Source organism: Triturus cristatus, chromosome 4_2 (assembly GCF_964204655.1).
Source record: "Triturus cristatus chromosome 4_2, aTriCri1.1, whole genome shotgun sequence".
Lineage (NCBI taxonomy): Eukaryota > Metazoa > Chordata > Amphibia > Caudata > Salamandridae > Triturus > Triturus cristatus.
The window spans coordinates 356,825,702-356,832,827 of NC_140586.1; positions in this window are offsets into that span (position 1 = coordinate 356,825,702).

The following is a 7,126-nucleotide window of genomic DNA, read 5'->3' on the forward strand; positions in this document are numbered from 1 at the left end:
TACTGCACGTACAATTCTTTCACAGAAAACCACTACATTAATATCTCCTCTCACTACTCCACAAAAACAAAACATACAAATCTCAATATATTATATTCCTTACACATATATTCCCTTACTATGTAATCATGAATCTATATATTTATTATTTTAGTCCTATTGTACAAGAAAAAAAATACACTCTCCCCAAAGCTTTACTCTGTACTACCATTGCCCTACCCCTCTATCAATTTATCCTCTGTCTTCACTCTTTCGCATCCCAAACCCTTTCCTCTACTATGATCTCCAAAATAAATCTTCCTAGACTCATCCCTCCTCCTCTGCACCTCTTGGCTCACCCTAAACATCAGTTTACTACTATGATCTCCCAAACAACCCTACTAAATTCTCCCTCATGTTATCTCTCCTTTAAATCACCCCAAACCTCACTGTGCTACTCTGATTCTCTTTCTCCCTAAACCATTTCTACAGACCCTTCCCTCCTCCATCTCTCCTTTACTCATCCCAGACCTCAGCTTACTACTATGATCTCCCAATTAACACTTCTGGATTTCTTCCCTCTTCTATCCCTCCATTATTCTATTCAATCCAAAGAACAGACTCACTTGTCCTCCGCTCAAATTAACTTGTACCTCCCTATACTAATACTATACTTATATTTCCAGATACTAATCCACCACTAATCCTTTTGGGTTCCAGAGTAGTGTGCCACTCGCCAAAAAGCTCTTCAATGCCTTGTCAGGGGTAGGAAGCGCTATATAAATACAATTACACGTTTTGGAAAATCCTGGGGTGGAATGACACCTATGTAGACTTTTCTGGCAGACATTAAAAGTCTTCCAAGCTCCTTTGTACTGATTTCTATACACTGCATAAGTCACACCCTCTGCGCAAGCCATCCTAAAAACTCTTTGTAGAGAAACCAGAAAACTCCTGCACAGGCAACAGAACAACATCCGGCATGGTAAGGAACCCAGCCCAGTGGCAGTGCTTGCTGTGAGCCAGTAGTATCCGGGGCTTGGCTCCCTCACTTAATTGACAACACCAGCACTTATGACAGTCTGCCACATAGTGACGCTGTTTGTCTAATTTAGAGATGAGCACAACAACAGTTGTTTATTAATTCAATATACATTACAAATGACACATATCTGCCTTCCAACCCATTCTTATAGCTTCATGGGGCCTGGAATATTCTGAATAGTCCCACTTGTAGGAGGGTGATGGTTAAAAGTTGTGTTGGTACTGACAAAGGCAGTGTTGGAAGGGCAGTAGGTGGAACAAGCTGCAGAGGCCTCCTGACGAGGGCCCTGGCACTTATTTGTTTTACAAATTAAGCACTACCTAGTGGTAAACCAGAGAGGCAAATTCATAACAAGCAATAGGCCTTTAAGAGCAAATCGCTATTACACTGTGGTTAAGCCTGTAGACAGATATTTTGTTACATGAAATTTCACAGATCTTTGTAATCGGTAAGGGCTCTGGTGTTGGCTATCACCTCTGACAAATGGTGGTAGAACATCTGTGTTTTGAGAATTCTTGCTAGATCCTTTTTTAGGAGAGATTTATATTACTTTGCCAACTCTAATTTTATATTTTTTTGTCAGCACCTAACGATGTGTGTTTTAAAGTACCTTTGAGATCAGGCCTGACAGCTTTAGCCTTCTGCCAGGTTTTTGTAATTGGAAAAAACCTAATCATAAAAATACATGCATAACATACATTTATAATTAAATACCCATATATTTGTGCCCCTGTCTTTTAGTTTTACACTTTTTAAAGATCAGCTTTCTTTTTCTTTACTATGCTTTTTATCATTTTGTTTGTTTTGAGTTATTTTTGGAGTGTCCAAAAACACCCCAGACAGAGCTACTGCTCTGTTCCTTTGCCGCTTATTTAATCTGCATTGTATTGCCTCCTACGTGGCTGCTATTTTTAAACCAGGCAACTATCTTGGAATGGTGTTGTTCACAGTGAATTTGTTTTATGTGCCATACTGACCGACATGGTTAGAAACAAGATGTCAGCCATCTTGGATTGATTCAGCAATTTTACACTATATACAATACCATTCCAAAATGTTTCCCCACTGCTATGTATAGGTTTTTTTTTATTCTAAGCAGATGCCTGCCATGTTTATGCAGCCTTATTTTCTTTTGTTATACTTTTCTTTTTATTATTTTAATTTATCTTATATATGCTTGTTGATTTTGAGTTTTTTATTGTGGTTCAGTGAGTGGGTGAGTGCAAGAATCAATTAGTGGGTAGATGAATGGATGTGTGAGTGCAAGGATGAATAATAGGGTGCATGTAGTATGAGGCATTTAGTGCCTAAACTCACCAGTAACGGGAGAGGCACTTTCAAATATAAGGAAGACCTACTGTCATTGCCAGTGCATGTTTTTTGGTATGGATTTATCTAGGTGGGAAGGAATCATACCAAACTCTGTGAATGCCTCAGGGGCCTCTTTAGAGAGCTGCAACAGCAGAGCCTGTGACAGACAAGTGCAGTGTGAGATACAAAAGTGATTGTATGGAAATCTTGAAGCGCTGAGGCAGTTAAAGTGGGATATGCAAGGGTGGAAGTTACGTTCAGCAGCGGCTCCTCCGCAAAGGTGGAGGAACGTCACCCCACTGGCTCAGAGCCAGCAGGTGAAAAATAAAACAATACTTTATTATTGTTTTATTTTGCAGCTGCTGACTGAGCCAGCATGTTTAGGGAAGGGTGGGGCTAGGCCTTGGGAGGGAGGAGCAATGAAGTGGTATGTGCACTTTTAAGCGCGCATGTCTGTTTGGCTGGCCGTCTTAGACCGGCCCAACAGACATACACAGTTACGTTTCTCCAACCCAGCTGGATTGGACAGCTGGGTTGTAGAAACAGGATAGACTCCATGTGCCTGAGCGATCGCTAAACCAGCCCGCTCATGCCAATCCCCGCGCTGCTTTTGTCCTTGGTAATAGGATGAGAGCAGCCCGGGGATTGCACAGGTAGTCTCTGATGCTGTCCGAGTGTCTGCTGGGACCAGGAAGCAGCGGAACACCGAGGTTCGAAGCGGCCAGCAGCTTCAGGTAAGTCTTATTTTTTTGTATTATTAACCCCCCACGGTCCCCCTCCCGCGCTCCGCCCAGCACAGCCCCCACCCACCCCACCACATTTGTTTTTGTCGGCCACCACTGGTTACGTCATAGAAATGCACTCAAAAAGTTAATCAACCACTCGTAAGTAATCTTTATGCAGTGTTCCTAGCTATGAAACTCATTCTGGCGTAGGAGTCAAAGAAGTCCATGAATCAGCACACACTAGGGTTAGAATGTGTCATGCCATGCATTGAATCAACACTATTGGCGCGATGTAAGCTAATATCAATGTTTGAAAAACAGTTTTCTGCAGAAATAATAATCAACTTCAGTATTTATTGTAAGTGAAGCAAAAATATAACTTTTTAAATATGAACACACCCTGATTGTTTTCATTATCATCATCATCCATGTTTTACATACTGCCCCAAACCATTTCTGGGAGCAGTTCTTCAGTGGGAAAAATTACACATATCGTCTCACATCAAAGCTCAAATTCCCCTATCAAACGCTCACAAGTGTAAAATAGATTTGAGGAAAGTAAAGCGGAAATAAATATCAAAATAAGGACCTTGCGAAGTCCATATGGTCTTTGCATGGTCCCTGGTTTGTTCCGTTCATGTCGTGAGCACTAGGCCCAGCCATGCAAGTGGGGTACCATTTTCATTTGGATATGTGTGGGAACGTTGGAAGGCAGTAATTTTGCAGATTCCCGCAGCTTCTGGAATTTTATCTCGCAGAAATGGGAAAAAATTAGTTTTTAGCGTAAAGTCTGTGGTTTGCACATCATTGTGGGAAGGAAAACTTCATTGGATCCATGCAAGTCATATCGCCTTGGACTCCCCTGGGTGTCCATTTTTCAGAAATGTCTGGTTAATCCCAAACCCAAACAGTGCAACCATTCAGCAGAGTAAGCGAGACAAGATTGGAATTTTCACTCACTTTGCTGGCCCATAGGTAAAAACTATGCACCAAATAATCAAAATGTCCTCTCATTTGCCACGGCGATGGGGTACCATTAGCCCCCAGCGGATCAGAGCCGGTCGGGCTTTAGGGGAGTAGGTGGAGACCGATGACAGGTTATGTAAGGTAAGGGAAGGTACGGTAAAACTTTATTAGGTTTAATAGAAACCATAAAAACACAATAAAACCTAACTTGTACAAACAATCTTGGACGTAAAGTTAAAAGAAGAAAGAGAGCATAGCAGTTTTACTATGGGGATCCCTCAAATTATACACATTCGGTGACTTAAATAGTATTATAATGTGCCATAATAGAACTACATTACTAAATTAGAAAGTGTCAACAACTTCATTGAATCCCTGACAATCTAAAGTGTTAGTGCTGAAGTCCATTATTTGAGGCCAGCATTTCTAAAATACAGATACAAAATCATAAAAATAAAAAAAAACATCGTATAAGTAGATCCTCTGGAATGCAATTGGCTGAAATTGGTTGCCTGATAACAAGGTACAATACTTTGGACTAGGTAGGCCAGGTCAGTAAAGTGTAAAATGCCAGTTTCAAGGTGGGACGGCCTCCACCCCATTATTTCTTTACAATACATTCTGGCCTCTGGAGGGCTTTCTGCACTCCTGGGGGACAGGTTGGAGGAAACCTCCCCCACTCCCTCCCCTGGGGGGCAGAAGACAGTATTGCCACTTTTTGGGTGGGGGTATAACCTAATGCCAGGGCTGGATACCACCACCCTTTTCTTTGTCCTACTGTAAAATCCCTGATGTCTGGTGGGCTTTTTAGCCACTGAAAGGCAGATGACGGACAAACCCACAGTTGGGACTAACCTCATATCTGCCCCCCATCCCTCCCAGGGGTAGTGTAGAAAGATTTTATTACATTTCTGGGATGGAAGTATGGCCCAAAGCCCGGTTGGACCACTCCCATCTTTTTTTGCACCCTTTTGAAATCCCTGGTGCCTAGTGGGCTTTCCTTCCTTGCAAGCATATTTGGGGCTAACCCATATCTGGCCCCGGGAGTTGGCAGAAAGACTCCTTATTTCGCCCCACTATAAAATCCTTGGTGTCTAGTGGGCTTCTACTCCCCCAGCGGGCAGATTAAGCGCAAACCCCAATTTTGGAAAAAAACTCTTATCTTCACTCCCCTGCAGGGAAGAAATAATCTATTGCCCCTTCAGGAGTGGGGGATATGGCCCGATGTAAGGTGGGTCATTCCCACACCTTTTTTAAATTACAAATATTCATGGAGTCTAGTGGGCTTTCAATTGGGGGGTGGACTAATTGGGGCCAAGCACCTCAATCACCCTCCCAGGACACTATACTGCCCCTTTTAGGGTAGAGGCAAAGCCCTATGCCAGAGTGTCCCCCCCACACCTGTACATACATTTGGCAAAAAATTCCCTGGTGTGTAGTGGTCTTCCTTAACTCCCGGGTGAGGGCATATAGGGTTAATGTACATCCACCTGCCCCCCAGGTAGGGACCAGTCAGATAATTCAGGGCGAAGCAATGACCCATGGCTGCTCTCTCACCTCTAAGACATGCCTGGTGTCAAGTGGAGTGAATCGGATCCCTGACTGGGGATCGGCTGCCCAGTCAATATCCAATCAGGGATCTACTATGGAGAAATAGTGTTGGAAAGGGGAAGTTTATCACTTTCCAACGCTGCCTCTCCCATCCTGATCAGCGAGGTGAGGCAGAGTTCAATCAGGAAATGAAACCAGTGAGCACTAATGATACCCACTGCTTTATACTTTAAATCACTGTGATATCAGCACACTGTGAGTGCTGTTCAGTCAGTGGCGGCTGGTGAAGTGTGAGAGTGGTGAGGGTGGGCTGCGCACGGGGTGGGGGGGCTGCTTTGGGGTTCACATTCGAGTGACACAGCATTTATTTGGAGGCCGGTCGACATTTCCAGTGCAAATCTTTTTAATTAGTTGCATTTCTCATTGTTTGATCCCTATAGCTAGCAAAGTATGTGGCTAATCAAGGAATTATGGGGCACCATATCTTTTAAAGCTTGCATTGCCGAGGTACATTTTGTGTGATTTAAAACTCTAAGCCACACGGAAAAACACATGTTAAAATGCATTAAGTGATTAAGAAAAGAATACTTGTATGAAGTATGGTATAATATTGGGACCTGTAAAGAATAAATAGTTCTGTTTTGTTGCAAGCTAGAACAACGAAAACGCTGTTTCTCTTAAACCCCATTTATGTAAACTCTGTGGTGTGTGATATAAATCATGTGGGACTTACATCCTACATCATGGTGATTTATTGGGAGATGCTGTGGCGAGGGCTGCAGACTGGCACAAGCAATTGCTGACAGTCTTCATGAACAGTGAGCCGTATGTGGTGGAGCCTGCATCCTAGATTTCACTTCTCTGTCATTGGATTGATATTGCGATTGGCACTGAAACACTGAAATGTTAGACCAGTCTGAACTTTTTTTGAGAGCTGTACTGCACCGGATTAATATTTGGGGGGGTCACCCTCACAGGGAAGAATTTATCATTAGTCTAAAAGTTAGGATTAAATTAGCGGAGTCCAGCCCTTATAAGTAAAATGAGGGTCACCTGGAAGGAGCAGTGTCTGTGCTGGGATGCCTAGGCTCCGCATAGGCTTTGTGTCTGCATGGAGTTGCTTTGGGATGGAGGACGGGGACAGACAGCCCACCCTCAGCACCGCAGAAGCCATACGATTGTTCTGTAGCACAGGGGGCGAGGGTGGTAGTTTTCCTCATAGCCAAAAAGGACACTCATGAGCTCAGAGGTCACTGTGCACAAAAGGGTCATTGTACTGTGTGTTGTTATGCATTTGGCTCTCTTGAACACCTTTATTGCATAGGTATTCACCACATAGATACCCAGTATTTGTAAAGCACGAACAATTACCCGAGGGTTTCAAGGCGCTGGGGGCCGTCGGGAAGATTAAGTGAGCTATTGCCCAGAGTCACATGGTGCTGGGCTGATCTGCCACCGGCGCCGGGGATCGAACCATGAACCCCGGATTCCGTGGTCAGTTGCCCTGGCTGCTGCGCCACACCTCTTCCCTCTACCCTGCCTGCAGGCT